At 35.6% G+C, this 19240-nt stretch overlaps 1 non-coding gene across 1 annotated transcript; it reads left to right on the top strand.

Moving 5' to 3' along the window:
• Positions 1–729: 729 nt before the first annotated feature.
• Positions 730–836, top strand: LOC118484418. Its single transcript, XR_004873529.1, has one exon. It is a non-coding gene; the product is annotated as a small nucleolar RNA R71 (small nucleolar RNA).
• The last annotated feature ends 18404 nt before the right edge of the window (positions 837–19240 follow it).

Raw genomic sequence — 19240 nt, forward strand, 5'->3', positions numbered from 1 at the left:
AACGCGCCTTGTGGTCTCTCGGAGAAATTTTGAGCTAATTGATTTAATTGTTTTTCAATGTTTTGTATACTAGCTTGTTGATTTCTAAAATTCGATTCCAATTGTTGAAATCGATCCGAGTTTTTCTTTTCGGTATCGGAGATGAGGCGAGATACAGTATCTTCAAGCCTTTCTCGTCCACATTGTTGTTGAGAGAAATTTTGTGACTCGTTTCTTGGTTGTTGAAAGTTTGTTCGTTGGTTTAAGTTTTGTTGGTTACTACTATTGCCGGGTTCTCTCCAGCCAAGGTTAGGGTGATTACGCGATCCTGGGTTGTAGGTACCCGTTAGAGGACCCGACGGCCTAGGTCTATTATCAATGTAGTTTACCGACTCTGTTTGATCATCTAACTCTTTCATACAACTCCAATTTTCGTGTGGCCCACCACACCCTTCACAAGCCATAACCGAGGCGGTTTTTGTCATTTCTAGTTTTTTGATTTTTGAAGAAAGAGCCTCGATTTGGGCTTGTAAAGAAGTGCTTTCATCAACCTTATGGGCGCCCAGGCCAATAGATTTATTGCCTCGGGGGGTGTGCCACTGAAAATTGGTTTGAGCAATTTCCTCAACTTGATTATATATTTCATTTGGGCGGCGATTACCTAAAAGTCCCCCGGAGCTAGAGTCAAGTGTCTGTCTTGTGTGTGGTAACAACCCATTGTAGAACGTGGATACTTGTTGTCATACCGCAAGACCGTGATGAGGACACTTTCTTAGTAGCTCCTTGAACCTTTCCCAAGTTTCATATAAGGATTCCCCATCCTCTTGTGAATATGTGTTAATTTCAGTCATTAATTTAGCCGTTTTAGCAGGAGGGAAATACTTGTATCGAAACTTTTGGGCTAGTTCATCCCAGGTGTTTACTGAGCCAACTGGGAGGGTGTTGAGCCAAGCCTTAGCTCGGTCTTTTAGTGAAAATGGAAACATTCGAAGGCGGATGGCGTCGTTGGATGCTCCATTGATCCGAAAGGTATCACATATTTTTAAGAAATTAGTAATATATAGATGGGGATCCTCGTCCGCAAGCCCATGGAAGGTTGTGGAGTTTTGAAGCATTTGTATCAAATGTGGCCGAAGTTCGAAGTTGTTAGCTTCAACATTCGGCATATTGATAGCGGCGCCTAGATTACCTACGGTGGGACGTAGGTAATCCATGAGAGTATGTTGGTCCACCATTGGAAGTAGGTCCCCCGAAACTTTCTCTTGATTTTTAGCTTTGAGTCGTTTGTGTAGAAAGCGTTCGGGTTCGTCTAGGGGTTCTTTTATGTCTCTACTGGAACTGGAGCTCATACACTATGTGGAGAATGCGAATGTGGCGCCTGAGTTTCAAGTCCTGCAATAAAAACATAAAGGAATGTTGGTCAGAAGATTCACCACGGCCCCGTGCTCAGGTGAACACGGCCCGTGGTCGGAGATACATTGATTGTTTCCTGGACCCCTGTTACTGGGGAGTTGGACACGGCCCCGTGTTGCACCGACACGGCCCCGTTCTCAGCTCTCTGTAACTCGGAAAATAAAAACTGCCAGTGACAATGCTGAACACGGCCCTTGTCCGACCAGGCACGGCCCGTGCTGAGCTCTGCAGGAACTGAAAATTTACGAAAAATCCTAAAAATAAAAGAAAAATTTAGAAAAAACGATTAGGCCATTGATTCCTAACTTTCTTAAAATCCTTGTGTCCCCGCAACGGCGCCAAAAACTTGATGTGCGTTAGGTGTGATATATATTAGGTGTATATTTTGAGCCCTTTTTACACTTTTTAGCCAAGTTTTAAGTTTATAAAACACGATATTTACTAACACTAAACATACATATGGGCAAGTGCACCCATCGTGGACGTAGTATAGTGTTGGTAAGATACCGAGGTCGTCCAAGGACACAAGAGCTTTTAGTACCGGTTTATCCTCAACGTCTAATCAAATCAAAAAGTTAGAAAAAGGTTTTAAACTAGAAAAATAAAACTAACTAAAATGCTGAAAAATAAAATAAAAGTAAAAACAGATAGACAAGATGAATCACTTGGATCCGACTCGTGTGTAGTGTAACCTTTGATTATTTCCACACTTTTGCACATTTTAAGAGATTATCTTAGTTATTGTAGTAGGCCCCTCTTTTGAAGGTGACGTTACCCTCAACCCAATAGTTTGAGTCAGCAAGGATACAATCCTAAAGGGTCGGATTATTGAAAGATAATGAATTAAGTTATTAATGCATAATGTGGTAGGCCCCTCTTTTGAAGGTGACGTTACCCTCGGCTAACTAGTCTGAGTCAGCATGGATACAGTCCTAAGTAGCCGAGTTAAAGTTTTAATCGTAGTTTAACTTATGAGGGGGTCAAAGAGTTTGGACCCCCGCCATCCAATACCGGTGGGTATTGAAGGAGGTCTTACTAAATTTGACCAAGGTCCTTTGCAGTATCTATACACTGAACAATGCCAAGACTCTTACCAAACCGTTCACTTAACCCCCGACCAGGTAGCCAACATATCTCCATATAGACCATGGAGATATGAATGGTGAAAATCTTTTATTTTATATAGACAGTAAAATAATGCCAAGACACCACAGACATAAGAAACTAGTTATTAAAGTCATTAATACATAACCAAATAAAAAGTGTGAAAAGATTAAAAATAAAAAGTATTACACTAAACACTTGTCTTCACCAAGTGATGTAAGAGACTTAGGCAAACATGGCCTTTGATTGTCAAGAACTCTTACGATCAATCTTGGATCCCGAGACGACTCACACACTCTATGATGGACAATGGATGATGGTGGTGGATGATGGTGTTGTGATGGTGGTGGGTGGTGGGTGAAGTGTGAGAGAGGTGGTGTGCCAAGGGATGAGTTGTAAGTGATCCAAGCACTCCTATTTATAGGCTGAACAGAAGCTCGGGCACGGCCCCGTGTCCATCCTTCTCTCTTTCTTCATTAATTGTTGTTTGTCTGCATTAGTTGACCACGCCCCCGTGTCCGCTGAGCACGACCCCATGTGCAGAAGCATATCTGTACTCTCAAGATTTGCCTGGATTCTGCGAATCTTATAGTTGACCACAGCCCCGTGTCCGCTGAGCACGGCCCCATGGTGGGCGATGGAAGCTTCTACAACTTTGTCTTTTCTGCTGACACTTGGGCACGCCCCCGTGCTCACTGAGCACGGGGCGTGTTCAGCCTTCTGTTCTTCTTGTTTTGCTTCGGAAGATGCTGTCAGGGGGTCGGGCATGCCACGTTTTTTCCTTTTCTTGCATTTGTGTTAGATTTAGCTGCCTTTTTGCTTCTTTTGTTATTTGAGCTCATTTAATCCTGAAATACAAAAGGAAGACAAAAACATACTTTTTCCAACATTAGTACCAAAAAAGGGTTAGTTTTATGCCACAGTTGATGTATTATATATGTTGCATTTTGTGCACATCACCTATTCTACCTTTGGTGGATTCGAACTCCAGTTTCCTCCAAAAGCATCTATGTTGAATATAAATTAAATAATAGCAGGCTGGTTTAGGTTTGCGAGCTCATTTATAAATAGCAGCCTACTAGAGCTTGTTTATAATTAAATGAGCTCCAATAGAGGCTTGAGCTCGTTCAAAATCGAGTTGATTCCATCTTTTAGCAATCGATCCTGAGTGTAACATTCCGTATTTTCGTATTTTCTATTTTTAGAAAACTTGTATTCGTGTTTTATTTCAATCCTTGTAATCAAAGATTTTGATCAATAGGAAACGTGTTTTATATCAATCTTGTTTTATCATACTTGCACAATATATAATCAATCACAAATACGCACTTTTTCTACAAAACCGAACCATACTTTAAGTGTATATACGCTTTGGAGTGTGGTCATATGTGTTTAATACTTACACATACTTGCATACACCTTAGATATCCCAAAACATGCTTAATTATGGGTTTCTAGCTTGAAAAACCAATAAAATGAATTACAGGGGGTAAAATGAACATTTTGCAAACCTTGGAAAACAATGCTTCTTCACGCCACGCGACAAAGCACTAGTGCATTGCCGCGTGGCACGACAGAGCACGTTTTTCAGCCAGATATTTTAAAGGCTGCTGGCGGATGAGATGTAACATGAGTTTGTGGAATAACAAATGTAGTTGTGAGAATAAGTTGTAGTTGGACCGGTAAGAAATACAGTTTAAATTGTTTCTAGATGAGGTGTTTGCAAAGGCTGCTGGCAGATGAAAGTCATATCAATGTTTCTAGATGAGGTGTTTGCAAAGGCTGCTGGCGGATGAGATGTAGCATGAGTTTGTGGAATAACAGATTTAACTGTGAGAATAAGTTGTAGTTAGACTGGTAAGAAATGCAGTTTAAATTGTTGTTGATAATTTTGATATTTTACCATACACGTTACAATGGTATCAGTACAGTACTACTGGCACATGGTGTATAATAATATATATTAATGGATTGGTTTCATATTCGAGTTTGGAAAATAAATTGGATTGATTACATGTCACAATCTTCATGATTTTGTATCTGACTTTGTAAAATTAAATTAGATGTGTTGTTTTTTAGTTTTGATTGTACAGTGATGTCAAACTTAGGATTTTTGGTTGTGGATTTTAAGTTTTAACGGTGGTTAACTGATCATTAAGTCAGTTTTGAGCCACGGGTGGCCATTTTTTTTTTTTGATTATTATATGATGATTTAAGGTCAAACAACCGGTTACAACAAAACAAATTAAAAAATGTCAGATGTTGGATATGATGTTATAAAATGAGAACTTGGAGATACGCACTATGCTATATGATGACTTAGTCACTCTCACTATCTATGTAAAACACAGGTACTTTAACTGTTAAATATTATATAATTTACTTTGAGTAACTCGTGTAACACACGTGTACTTAGACTAGTAATATTATTAATAATTAATATCTAATTCTAATCTATGATTAAGAAAATACATGATGTATAATTTTTAGACCTAGATTTTAATACTTCTTAAAATAAAATAGTTTAAATTACAAAAAAAGTTGTCATCTATATCTTAGATTATATAAAAAATCGATATATGATTCTTTTTAACATATAAATATTTTAAAACCTATGATTTTAGTACTTTTTAAAATAAAATAGTTTAAATTATAAAAAAGTTGTCATCTATCTTAGATTATTTAAAAAATCGATATATGATTTTTAACACATAAATATAAGCTAAAAAAGAGCAACTAATCGGGTGGACATTTAATCTAATTCTAATAAAAGACTCTCAACAATGCTACATGGCATTTTCTCATCAATTCATTAATATTAATGATATTAGTAATTAATTAATATCTAATTCTAATTTATAATTAAAAAATATATAAATTATTTATAATTTTAAAACCTTTGATTTTATTACTTCCTAAAATGAATAAGCATAATCCCACATTACATTTTCTCCATCAATTTATTAATATTAATGATATTATTAATTAATACCTTATTCTATTTTATGAATAAATATATATAAATTATCTATAATTCTAAAATCTATGATTTTATTATTTCTTAAAATGGATAAGCATATATGATTTAGTTTACGTTATCTGTTTTGCCTAAATCAAGTTTGAGAAAAAATAATTGCTATTATCTAAGAAATATGGTGTTACGCTATTAAAATGTTATTTTTATAGTGTTAGGTTATTAAAAATGTTATTTTTTAATTATATGCATCAATATTTCATATCAACACCATAAAAAATATGTAAAATAATAACACTCGGATTTGAGTTTATATATTAGAAATAATGTAGTGAAGTGATTATTACAACTAAATATTTTGTGATGAATTTATCTATTAATTCAAACAAAAATTGATTAATTAATAATATTATTAATGAATTGAAATAGAGAATATTATATGACATTAACTTAAATTTTTTATTAGAATTAGATATATCATTGCCAATCACAATCCATCTCCATCACCACTATTTTCAGCCATCAACTCTATTTCAGTTAAGATTTAAGAGCCTTCTCATTATCATCCCAGAATTTATAGAAACCTTTATGTGTTCATCAGTTTTTTTCTACTTCGTCTCATTCCCCAAGATAAGGTTGAGATTTAAGAATTTTCTTCACATTCTTTACGTATCATATCATAACATAATATAGAAATTTAATTGTTATATAAATATATATATTTTATGTATATCTAATTATTATTACTAAAGTAATAAAAAAAAGATAAAGTATTTGCTTAAACGCGTCATTTATAGTGAGTAATGTTATATTGTCTTTAACGTGGTATGGATAGTTCATCTTAGGGCAATATATGTTTATATCAAAACATAATCAAGAATATTTCAAATTTTGTAATTGTTATGTTCTTCGAATTTCCAATCTTATCATTCAACCCGTGTACGACGCGGGGCTATAAACTAGTTCTAAATAAAGAATTCCAACAAATATCATGTGTCATTCTCTTATTTAATTTCATTTAGTCTCTAATATTATTAATGCGACATGACATTTTTTTTTATTTAATTCACTAATAATAGAGTCAATTGCCCGGATGGTTCCTGTGGTTTCACGTTTAGTCCCCACCTTTTGAAAATAGCAGGTATACTCCCTATGGTTGGTTATTTTGTTACTCGGATAGTCCCCTGAGTAGATATCAGTTAGCTTGGAAATAGCATGTATGCTCCCTATGGTTTGTCATTTTGTTACTCGGATAGTCCCCTGAGTAAATGTCAGAGGACTATCCGAGTAACAAAATGATAAACCATAGGGAGCATACCTTCTATTTCCAAAAGGTGAGGACTAAACGTGAAAAAACGTGAAATCACAGGACCATCCAGGCAATTAACTCTTAATAATATTATTAATATTGTTATGATTAAAGAAAATACATGATCTATAATTTAAAACCTAGATTTTAATACTTTATAAAATAAGATAGTTTAAATTACAAAAAAGTTGTCATCTATATCTTAGATTATATAAAAAATCGATATATGATATTTTTAATATATAAATATTTTAAAACCTATAATTTTAGTACTTGTTAAAATAAAATAGTTTAAATTAAAAAAAAAAGTATAATCTCTCATTTATACAAGTGATAAGAGTAAATACTCCCAAATTACAAAAAAAAAAAAAAAAGTTGTAATCTCTCATTTATACAAGTGATAAGAGTAAATACTCCCAAAATCACAAGAATGCTTTATCATATGTTGTGGTCGACATTGATCCCATAATGCAACGACAATCTGCCATTAAAGTCATGAATAAAAATATCGGCCTATTGTTACACAGTATCTATATTTGAGACAAGGAATGTAGTAATTCAACTCCTAATACTCGAATGATTTGTCAATTTAGTTTGTCAAGAAGTCTCTCTCACACTGAGAGAAAAAGGTTGGTTTATTCTTCAGTTGCCTCACGATAAGCTTTACACGATTCATGTCGCATTACATTGTCACCCAGTTACATCATAATGACAATTGAGCATGTCCAAAGCAAATCGGTCCTCATGATGAGTACAATACTCTCTCATGTCGAATGATATAATAATTTAGTCAAATCTAGCTTTACTTATAAAAATAATCCATGAAATAATTTCTCAGACTTTTGTAACCAACATGTGTGAATATGGTTGCATCTCTACATTATATTCATCTTTAAGTTGTATCATTAGGAGTCTTATGAAGATGATCCTTCACCTATGGACATTAACCATTAACCAATACTATAATTAACCATTAACCATTAACCAATACTATAATTTTCAACATGTTTAGGCATAAAGGTGTTGTAACTTATGCTTTGAGGAATTTTCAAAAAAAATTTGAATTTTTGATTTTTAACCCAAAACTATTTGATTCTTTACTTTAAACTCAAAACTATTTGATTTTTTTTTTACTTTTGACCCCAAAACTTTTTGTCTTTACTTTTAACCCAAAACTATTTGATTTTTTTACTTCTAATCCCAAAATTTTTCATCTTTGGCATTTTAATCTCATAACTTTTTTACTTTCAACTTTGGTTCTCTATACTTTTTATTTTTTGCAAAGTTTTCGTTTTACGTTCTGTTCTAAATTTTGCGAGTTAACACGACGCAACGTGCGTGTGTGGTTAAACGTTTTTACGTAGTCTATTTTTCCCGTTTGACAGGTTCATCGTAATGCGCGGGTCCTAGATCGACTTACTTATTCTTTTATATGTTTTACGTTTCGGTTTAGTTTCTTCGCATTAACACGCCGCAAATTCAGTGTTGGTGGTCGCTGATAGTAGTGTGAAATTGGTGTTCGTCCCGCCGCAACGTGGGAATGCTTAATATTGGTTTAGAAAATATCTAATGTTCACAAAGTGATTAAACATGCAAAAAGGGACATTGTGAGATTGCTTTAAGCATATATCATTTGAAATAATCATTGATAGTAAACTCTGTTAATTATTGATATGGAGTAGTGTATTAGTAAGGACAAAGACAGAACATGACATCTTAGCATTAGAAATTTATTTAATACACTGTTTATGATTTAAATTTAGTAACACCTAAACTTGTGGTTTTTGTTAATGTGTCATTATAACTTAAAAATGAATGGTCTGGTACTAGTTCACTTGTTATTGTCCGTTATTAGTTTGTTTAAGTATCCTTGAATAGCAAGGATTATTCTAAATACCCATAACTATATATTAATATGGTACTCATAATAAGAGGTTACATGGGTGATACAAAAGATATCAATATATCCATCAGCATCACAAGTCTTTTCTCAGTTAGGCATATTATTACGTTATTTAACTTGAGGTGTTTATAGTACTGAACACGAGGTACATTATGATTAGATGTAATCAAACAAACTTGAGGAGTTTGTAGTACTGAACACGAGGTACATTATGATTAGACGTAATCAAACAAATCTGAGGTGTTTGTAGTACTCAACACGAGGTACATGATGATTAGACGTAATCAAACAACATCGTATAACTAGTTGACTATAGAGATTATGAATAGTTTTAATGAGAGACACATAGCCAGTTTTTATTAGTGGGCCTAGAAGTTCGTTGAGAAATTGAATTTTGATAACTTGATGTGCTCAATGCCTTAATCATATTAATACCACATCAAAAGAATTAATTTACATCTTATATATGTATTGATGTGGATCGATGACAATAGTCTTGGATGGCAAACCCTTCTTTGATATGGGCCATGGCTATGCACAATTATGTCTTATAGTCACAACACATTATTAAGAATACTTGCATCATAGGAACCCAATGTGACCTATGCCAAACTACATGACCTACCCCAAACGTCCTTTGTCCCCTATTCACTTGTTAAATCCTTTGTAAAAAATGACTCACCACTAAAAGATGTATCATTTGAATAGTCATATTCACAAATAGGAAATCACATAGATATTTCAATCCCAATTAATGCATACTAGATATGTCAATTCTGAATTTATTAAAGCAAGACTAAGAAATCTAACATACAAAATGGTTATTAAAATTAGAGCTAATTACATCAATAGTCCATGTTGTTTCGACTCTAGTCACATCTTCAGGATCTATATATTTTTAATTTTTACTCCTCAATGTCACTCAATCAGTCGGTACTTAAAGGGATTTAAATCCACACCACATTCATAAGGGACAATCACCAATGCCAGTAAATCATAAGATAATAGACGGGATCTAAGTTTGATAAGTTACATTTGCAAATAGATCACAAGATCATAGACGGGATCTAAGTTTAATAAGTTGCAACTTTGAGCTATCTAGTTTTGATTTTGTAACAAGATTGGTTTTAGGCATGGTTGTAAAAGTCCCGTCTAGGCTCCGAGTCAGTGGCGGAACTAGAACATTAACTCAGGGGTATCCTAAATTTTTTTTTCACCGTGCAATCGTACAATATTAAAAAACAACAATAAATAAATAAATTAAAACAAATATCTAATAGATTTGTCTTCTTCTTTTTTTCATAGCTTGAAATCGTTCCATCACATCGTCATCTTTTTCTTCACGTAAAAAATCCTTTTCAACTGCACAAACCATAGCATTGTTAAAAAATTCCGGGCCCATTCGATTGCGTAAATCCGTCTTGACAAGCTTCAATTTCGAAAAACATCTTTCAACGGTTGTGGTTGCAACCGGTAAAAGCAAAGCTAGCTTCACTACCCGATAAACTAAAGAAAAAGAACTATGCGTTCCCGTTTCAACCATAACACGCGCAAGATCACTTATTCTATTCAAGTTTGCAAATTTATCACCATGGGATTTGGGCTTATTATTTTCAATTGATTGGTATCCTCGTAGTTGCGTCGTGCCGTGCATTAAAACTTCAAGGCAATTGGGCTATTATTTATAATCTTTTATTATTTTGGGCTAACATATTGGGCAATTGGGCTTATTATTTACAATCTTCGATTAATTTGGACTAACATATTGGGCAATTGGAATTTGGGCTTATTATTTTCAATTGATTTGGGCTTACAGACTCTTTTTAGTGGTGTCCTCGTAGTTGTTCAGGGGTATCCTTAGTATAAAAAAAAAAAAAAAAAATTACACTACCGATTAAAAGTTGAGCCGTAGCCCGTGCTACGGCTCGGACGACATAAGGTCCGCTCCTGCTCCGAGTACTCCCCGAGTACTCGCTACAAGGTACACTGCCGAGGCACGAGTACTGGTCTTCCAGGCCAATTACTCCCCGAGTAATCTCCGCCTAAGCCGAGTACTTCCCGAGTACTCCCGAATCCGACTAGGGAGCGTCTAGCGACTTTTGCAACTATTTTTAGCAATAACTTTCGTTTAAGTTTCTAGTAAGCTTTTGTTAAATCCAAACCTAAAAGAAACTTTGACGAAAGGTAGTGATAAGTTACAAGCTTAAAATAAACATTAGCCAATGTTGTGTTATAATTCAAACTTGTTACAAAATTAAAACCACGTATAAACTTAGGCTTCAAAGATGTAACTATCAAATAACAAGGAGTGTATGTGCGCAATTAACGACTAAAATTTAGTCAACATTCAACAACTCTCTTCATATTTTAATTTTCATTATAAAAAGCTATTTTAAAATAAAATTATTATTAGCATAGTCTTCATAAGTAACAACTAACAAAATTTATTAATTAGTGTAATTGTGTAAAGATTAAATACAAATGTGTATTAACATAGAGAGTTAATATTTACATACCCCTTCTTTTTATTTCTTTCTATATATACATAGATATATATATATATATATATATATATATATATATATATATATATAGAGAGAGAGAGAGAGATAAAGTGTAAAAGGATGTGAGAAAAAGATTTAAGGATGTGGGAATAGTAAGAGCCATTAACATACAAAATACCTTTAACATGAGAACTGAAGAAAGTTTTTTTTCCATCTTCTTAAGTATGATGTTTAATTGCAAAATGTAGAAAAAAAATTGATTTTACACTAGTACAGTAACTATGTAATTTTTGTAGAGTAATTATAATTACTATACAATATTTCTACACTAATTATAATTACTCTACAACAATTACATAATTATTCTACTAGTTTAAAATTACAAATTTTTTATTATTATTTTTTTTAGATTCTGTGACGAAAATACTTAGTTGATAAGATGGGTAAAAAGTTTCTTCCTTCACTTATTACGTTAAGTCAATTTATATGTTAAAACTTATTTATATGATAACCTTAGTTTACAATATTTGTATTTAATTTTCTTTATTTTTATGTTGAAAAGTTATTGCAATCTAAAAACATACTCTTATAGAAACTACTTGACTAAGATTGCTTTACAACCGGCAATTCAACCACATGCTTTAGGGTGTAAGGAGTGGTTAAATACTTGAGAGTGGCAAACTAAAAAATCAACCAATGAGAGTGTGCCACGTCAATTACTGAAAAGTGTTTAAACTTTGGTGAAAAGTGTTGGCAATGGTTTAGACATTTGGTGAAGTGGTAAACTTTTTAAATAAAAAAAAGGAAAAAGATGTGATTGGTTGAGATTGGAATGGACCCCACCCACAATACCCTCCCTCTCTCTCCTTCCTCCCTCTTGCCGATCGGTGTTCCCTCACCGATTTTCTTTACCATTTCGGCAAACAAGATGTTGGCGGTGGTGTTTACCGATCGGTAAAGGGGTTTGCCACCCTTTACCGATCACCACACCGTATACCCTAACATGCCTTTACGTGTGGTTGCCCGCAAATCATGCATCAAGTTAAAGTGTTTTACACCCAATCATGTGATTTTTGAGCTTGTATTTAAATATTTCAATCATTCCTGGTTTTTTATATAAATTTAACAAATAATTTACATCAAAATAAATAAAAAAGGTAAAAGTAAATGAAACTGAAGTTTAGTTCAAATGAGGAAAAAAAACTTGCTTTAAGAAAGTTTATAATTCATTTCAAAACTTAAATTAATTGAGGAAAAAATTACACAGTTGGTTCTTATGGTTTCTGTCAAATTTCATTGTCGGGCACCAATAGGTTTTTGTTGCAAAATCAAGTTTGTACATTTTATTTGTCACAATGTTGAATATTAAGGTCAACCTTGTTAAAATTTTTGTTAAGTCTTACTAAAATAATTAAAATGTCCTTTAATAACTAGAGGATCTATTTTTGTAATTAAATATGTTTGATCACACGGGCCATATGATAAATATGTTGAAACTACTTCAAGGGGGTGGATTGTAACTTCCTTTTTGAGATCTCTAACAAGCCTCCTCATGTCGTTTTCAGACTCGTATTCATCGGCCGTTAAGCAGGTTTCCCGGCGACTCCAAAATGGTTTCGGTTGACCCAAATTCATATCGAATTATCGCGTACAACCACAATTCAAGCTTATGCGATTATAAAAGAACCCATTAAACACTCCATCGTTGCTCAATAATTATTTTTAAATGATCCGACGTAACCGTCTTGTTCCCCGGTGATGTATCGTAAAATTTGTGCCGTTTTTATCATGTACAGGTTGTATATATTTCGAGTCAGTTTGTGCCGTTTTTGGTTAGAATTAGTTACTGCTTATAGGTTTGTGAATTGCAGGTCTCGGGTGCCGAAAATGCTGAAAATTTGTGGAAAATATGTAAACGAGAAGGAAAACCGAGAACCGGATTAGATACAGTTGAACGGAAACTGAAAGAACCAAGAAAAGCTGGAAAAGTACCCTGCCGCCTCGCGCGACCACAATGGAGAATCACCTTCACGTGACGCGAAGCTATTAAATAACAATAAAAATATAAACAGGCGTCACGCTACGCGACGCTTAAGTAAGATCCCATTCGCGTGACGCGAAGGGGCTGTTTTCACAGAAGGTTTCGGGGTTGGAGTTGGGCACTTGCATGGAAACATATAAATATTTATTATTCATGATGTCCAACCCTAGTTACGAATTTGCAAAGACCTGGGCAAAAATTCTGAAGTTCTAAGAGCGTTTTCAAGGTTGAAGAAGCATCAGTTGAAGGTTGGAAGTGCTAGGATCCCTTGGCTCGTGATATATCATCCGGGTTTACGTGTTCTTCACTTTTAATTCTTAACCATGCTTTGTTTTCTTGATAATACTCTTGTTTTGTGATTATTGAACAATATGTCTGGCTAGAAACCTTGTACTGCCTAGACTAGGATGAATGGTTTGTTAAAGTTATGATTTTTATTATTGATGTTTGTTAATTATGGATTGTAGCCGACTTGATTATTGGTTCGTTGTATATGCATGCTTAGATTTGCTTAGAAGTTGTTTATTGCTTCATATGAACCTTGGTGAATGTCTTTCGTGTAATAGGGTCATGCTAGATCATAAATTATGTTTGTGATTTGTTTGGTTAATCGGCCGATATATCTTAGAAGCAATACTTGATAATTGAGTAGGTCTAGGTATTCTACTAATCTCAATAACTGAGAGGTGCGAGATTATTGGTAGGTCTAAGTTGGTAAATTGCTAGGTAGGGTCTTCGAGAGGAGTCTGAACTAGTTTCCTTGTAAACCGTTATCTATCTAGTCGAATCAAGAACCCAAGTTACCCTACGTTTATAGCCCGAGAGGGAGTAGATCGAATTAGGGTACTTTACATAATCCACTTAGATAACCCGAGAGGGAGTCTAGACCAGCCGGTGTTCTCAACAACCTTTAGAGCTCCATAGGTGTCTTCCTGAGAAGGGTCGGGGGTCCTGTTCGGTGTCTCGAGAGGTTTAGTATTTTATGATCCCGATTCCATAATAACTCACATCCTATTAAAACATAACTAGTAACATTCCGGGATTCTAGTCTAGGTAGTCATTCGTCATCATTTGAATTAAACCCAAGTATTTCCGTATCTTAGTTAACTTATTTAATTAGTTTTAATTAATTGCAATTTTAGGATATTTTGTAACATTTGCAAAAATTTCAACCATTGTACACTTGCGGTCGTTTTCTTATTTAATAAAATTTTATATTTCATTTACGAAATACGTAATCGTATGATCTAGTGAAATGATATTCACAACATATTCGGAACAAAATCTAGGTTACATATGCCTTTATACCCTTCATATAACTTAAATAACAAGTTAGCAGGGTTAAAAATGGTAAACAAGTGAAAATACAAGTCCAGGTTCCAAAACTGCCAAAATTAGAAACTTATTTATCAGAAGGCCATACGGATCGTAAGACCTAAAGCCATACAGTCCGTTAGGGATGCCCAGCTACAGAATTTTGCTTGTTCAACAAGTTCTGTCATCTATCCTCATTGTTTGCCACCTAGCACTGAATTTGCCACTTTTTCTCTGGTTCAAACACCTCATTAGACATGTGTTAACATCTAGAGATCATTGCCAACACTTGGCATGATCTTGTTAACATTTTGCAAGTATAAATAAAGGTGCATTCACCTCATTTCAACTTGCACCTTCATTCTTTCTCTCTAATATTCTATTGGAGCTTGCTTCTGATCATAAAGAGGCCTCCTACTGAAGTTGTAATCTTCCTTGAACACAAGTAAGTGTTCTCCTTTAGTCTTTTTCATTATATTGGCTAGTTATGAGCCAAAAGTCAAGCAAATTGACTTTTGATTTGACTTTCGGTTCTGACCATTTTGGTCAAGTCAAAGTTAAAATTGAACTTCGCTACGTGATCGTAATAATGAAGGTGTTGATCCCTTGCGATTACACCCTCTGTTAGGATCTGAGTTTGGTTTTGATTGTGTTTTACGTTTGAAATAAGATGAAGATGAATGAGTTGTGCAGCGGAATTAAAATGGAACAAACTTTTCACAATCAAACAGGAGAAATGCTTTTAACATACAAGTTTAACATTGAATCAAATGATTGAATTTATTTTCAACAACGACTACAATATGCAAGTATGCAACAAACTCCCTCTCAGCCCGAGCTCACAGAATTTGTTCGTGCAAGAAGATGATGGTGAAGAGCTAATAGAACAGTACAGAGCACTGTTCTATTTATAGGCACGAACAAACCACTGAAGCATCTAAGCTGACGTCACCATGAAAGTGACATCTAACCTCCTAACAAACTCTAACCTCTGATCTATACAACCTCTGCTATGCTAACTACTGATATTACAATATATTACATAAAGTAAACAAAACTACTGCTGCATCCTTCCACTGCTGTGAACCCAACAGTACTTGTCATGATCAACAGTGCTTGACTCAAGGCAGTAGATTGGGCAGCAGGGCATTAGTTCTTCATTAGTCTTTTACTTGATCAGCAGTTTGTATGATTAGTAGATAGGAGGTCAGCAGATGTTGAAACCACTTTCAAGGGGAGAGACTTGTATACATAACATCTGCTTATTCTGGATCCACTGCTCTGATCCAGTTTTGGCTTTAATTATCTGTTCCTTTGGTAGGGTTCAATCCTAACAATCTCCCCCTGGAACAGATAATGCCAAAACTCTTCATTATTACTAGATCTTTATTGCCTCATCAACAGTTCCCTTATTTGCCCTTTAAGTTGAAGTTCAAAGGCTAAGGCATCTGTGTCATCATCATCCCCGCTAAGTGGAAGATCAAGGAGATCCTGCAAATCTTCAAGACTTAGGCCAAGAGCTTGTTCCCTTGATATATTCTTCACTTCTCCACTAGACTTGAGCAATGTCAGTACGTGGGTCTGTTTGTCAGTTTTCCACTTTAGTACCTTTGAGTCTGATGGGTTTCTTGGGAGATGTTTATTGGATGAGGTGTTAGGTGATACAGGCCTATTCATAACTAGCTGAGCAGTTTTTGCAGGTTGATTCAACTCAAGAGTTTCTTCAATCATTCTTTTTATACCCTCTTTCACAAGGTCATCACCAGCAATTAACTCTTGAGTTGTTTCAGCATCCAACTGTTTTTGACTCCTTCTTTTGTAGATGGCAACACCAGCTGGAGCAGTGTTTCTCCTGATTTGCAGTTTTGATGGTCTTTTTGAAACCTCTACTTCAGGATAGTCAGGTTTTTGTGGAACTTTTGGATCTTTCTTTCTTTCTTAGTTCCTCCAACCTTTTGTAGGTGGCCCTGACCCTATCTTCTCCCTATTTTGACACAGAATTCTTTGACCCATAATCAGCTGCTATCAGCTCCTCTTTCATTCTCTTCAACTCTATAGCTTTTTCGGATACAAACTTTTTGAAATTTTCAGGAGGAGTATGTTTGACCTTATTTTTAATCATTTCTTGAATCCTGGCTGCTTCATTTTCAAGCTCAGGAATGGTCCAGTCTTTGTACATGTATTTCTCTCCTTTGTATTTCTTGTAAGTCATGATGTTATCAATGTAGTCTTTTCTCAAGGTCTCATCTGCCCTTTCTGAGATTTGTTGACATACATTTTTAGCAAATCGCTCCAAAGCATTGACTTGTGAAAGTAGAAACTGATAATTTTGCTGAAATTCTCTATCAGATTTCCCTTGTTTGTATCTATTTGGATATCCTCTGCTTGCTTAGCCTTGACTTTCAAATATTCTTCAATATTGTTTGGCCTGGGATATCCTTCAACTGATGGCAAACTCCTTTTAGCAGGGTCATCCTCATAATAGAAAGATTTGATTTCTTCCCTAACTGCTATGAGTTCTAAAGGAAATAAAACACCTGCAGGAGGTAATGGCTTTTGAATTTGAGCTGAAGAGAGAGGAATGGGATTTTGAATTGTGACAAGTGCTAGAGATGTTGAAGATGTTGGTGGCGGTGATGGAGAATCATCATCTGGTATGATAATCCTTCTCCTTTTTATTTTAGGAGAGGCAGATGATGTTTTGGGTGGAACAGTGGTGGTGACTTGAGTGGCAGTGATTTGTGATTGACTAACAACTGTTGAAACAAATGGTGTTTCAACCGCTGCTGTCATTACAACAGATGTTGTAACATCTGCTGTCTTCTGCTTTTTGACAGGAGGTGATGGTGGAGATGTTGTTTTAAGTGGTGATGGTGGTGGTGGTAAGGCAGTGGTTGTAGTGTGTGTTGAAGTGGTGTGTGTTGTAGTGATAGCAGTTGTTGAAACAACTGAAGTACCAGCAGATGTTGATACAGCAGGAGTTTCAGCAACTGTTTGGGTGGAGGTTTGATGTAGGTGGCTTTTGGATGGTAGTTTTGAAGTATGCTTTGTGAGTCTGGATGGTGTGGACTTGGGTTTCCTTACTTTTCTAGTAGGATTTCTTTTTGGCACAGGATTCTGAACATCCTTTAGCCCAGAATAACCCTGCGCATTCAGCTCCATGTAAGCTCTTTTCTCCTCATTCCACCTTGATATATCCTTTGCCGCTCTATCCCTTTTTACACTTATTACTCCTTCATCAAGTGCATTTTGGGTAACATCAACCTTCTTGCTACCATCTGGCAAGGGAATATTTCTAAGCATAGCATCCTTTTCTGGTTCAACATACAAACCATCATCAATCCCCTTCTTCCTCCACTCCTGAATTTTCTCCCCCTTTTTGGCATTATCTGGGGGAAGTTGATCAATAAAGAGAACTGTTGGAGGAGCAGTGCCAGTGGTTTTCAATAGATGGGCCTTTATAGCCTTGATGTCAGCTTGTGTGTTCTTGAACCTAGACTCCATTGTGTTTCTCAGCACTTGGACATGTTTTTCATGTTGCTGATCAGCCAGTTATTGTTGTTGTTGGAGAAAAGGTTGAAAGAAGTTCCAGAGCTCATTTGCAACAGATGCTTGTGGAGCAGATGTTTGAGGTGGAACAGCAGGGGATTGCACTTTTTGTACTGTTAACAACTGTTGCAACATTTCTTTGATCTCTGCAACCGAAGTATCCAGTTTTTCAACACGTTCCGTCAATTCCAGGTACTGTAAACCATCACCCAATTTAATGGGATCATCTGATTTCCTACTAGCAGTGGTTTTATCAAAGGTTGAGGTAGGGAGTGTACTCCAAACATCAACAACTGATGCCCCTTTTTCTTGGTACTGGGGTCTTCTTCCTTTAACACTTGACAACCTTTTGATGTTGCCAGTGGTCAAAATAAATCCACTGGTGGATGTCAGAGGTGCTATGGAAGGAATTGCCTCCAAGGAAGTCTTATGGATGTAACCACTGTCCAAATGTAAACGAGTGGTTTTAACACTTGTAGTGGCTGCTTCACTTGGAATACCACCAAGAGTTACTTGTAACTCAAGGGGTGTAACCTCCTCAGGCATTGTCGGTGGGTTAACTATGATTGATACATTAGACCCAGTCGTTTGTTGAAGTATATTCTCACTGACAGGTGATTGAGAAGGTCTGGTTTGTGCCTGGTTCAAATCAATAGCATCCAACAAAAGTTTCGTTGGTGTGGGAATTGTGGATGTGAGGCTGGGTGTAGAAAGAGAAATTGCCCCGGGCAGTGGGCTGTGGATGATGGAAACGAGTGATTCCAGAGCATCATAGAGTGGTGTCCCTTATTTTACAACCTGTTCTTTTTGAGAAGAGACAGGAGGAGTTTCAGCTATGGTTTGAGATATTTTTACCAACTGCTGTGAGGAAGTAGCAGCAGTGGTTTGTTGTGACTTTTGTGTTGTCACAGGCAGTTGCTCTGGTATCTCATCCTCCAGAGTTGCCTTTGTGATGGGTTTGGGGGGTTTTTGAGTTTTCCTTTTTTTTGGCTTTTTGGTGATTGTAGGTGTGGGTTTCAAAGCAGTTGTTTTGCTGCTCTGATCACCTTGAGCAGTGGGCTCAGCAGCAGATACCTGAGGAGCAGTGCTAGCTGCTAAATTCTGCTCAGGTACCCCTGCTTGTGTTTTGCAAGGTGTTGACATTCTTGTA

Source organism: Helianthus annuus, chromosome 11 (genome assembly GCF_002127325.2).
Source record: "Helianthus annuus cultivar XRQ/B chromosome 11, HanXRQr2.0-SUNRISE, whole genome shotgun sequence".
NCBI classification, from domain to species: Eukaryota; Viridiplantae; Streptophyta; class Magnoliopsida; order Asterales; family Asteraceae; genus Helianthus; species Helianthus annuus.